The following is a 1,022-nucleotide window of genomic DNA, read 5'->3' as shown; positions in this document are numbered from 1 at the left end:
TCACGTCTCACACCAGAGCTCCTCACTCACTTCTGGAACATGCAGGGATTGCACGAAAACGCTTGCCTCCAGAGAAGAGCCGATAATGATGATATGCCATGGGGATGACCTCACAAAACCCAAATTTGCAGTCCTACAGCTCTGCCTTGCAAACCTCTCCACAGTTTCACGGCTACAACCGGCGGCTGAGTCGGGATCACCTCGTGTTTGCCTCGGGTGTGACACGTTAGGCCTGTTCCTCCTCTGCCAGAACAGCATCTCCCATGAAGTATCCGTTTAACACATGCATTTCTGCACAGCCCACGCTCTGCAACGCGTCGTGCTGGGGCTGGTACCTCGTGAAACTCGAGCGAGCGCCGGGTGAACCCAGCGCTGAGCGCGACGGTGTGAGACGGAGCCCGACGGGCCTGTCGCAAGGCCTGTGGCTTGACATTAAAAGGTGCTTTCCTGGGGAAATAGGACAGGAGAGGGGAAAAGCAGGTTTTGTGATTTATCCCATCGCTGTTGGCTTGTTTTTAGCAGCAAATTAGCCTCAGCTGGCAATTCCTTACGGAGGGAAACCATCTCAGACCCTGTTGCTGTCCTGCTGGGGGCTCTCAGTGTCCCCATGCCACCTTTCTCTGCCTGGTGGGTGCATCTTTTGTTCATTTAATTACACCATGGCTGGACAGGACCCTTTTTGCCCGCGTTTCACACAGCTTCTGAGGCAGCAGAGCCTGGTTTTGGAGCAGCCCATCACCCCACCATGTCACAGCCCTTGGGCAGGGGGTTTGGGGAGACAGCATGAAGCCAAGGCCCTGTTGCCAGCCCAGGCCCTGCAGTCACCGACAGGACGAGGGGCTGCGTTAAGAAATAAGACCCTAAAGCTTTGGGAAGGCTCAGAGCAAGAGGGGCAGTTTTGGGGCTCGTGTGTAGGGGGGTCCTGAGGAGACGTTTGGCAGGGGGAGAGGTGGGGGAGAAGGAGGAACAAAAGGCGATGGCTGTTTTGGTTGCAGCGCGGTTGGTAAAGGCTCCCCAGCCGG

The sequence above is a fragment of the Chaetura pelagica genome, unplaced genomic scaffold (genome assembly GCF_000747805.2).
Source record: "Chaetura pelagica isolate M959 unplaced genomic scaffold, ChaPel_1.0 scaffold199, whole genome shotgun sequence".
In the NCBI taxonomy this organism is placed as follows: Eukaryota; Metazoa; Chordata; class Aves; order Apodiformes; family Apodidae; genus Chaetura; species Chaetura pelagica.
This window is presented reverse-complemented; position numbering follows the sequence as displayed.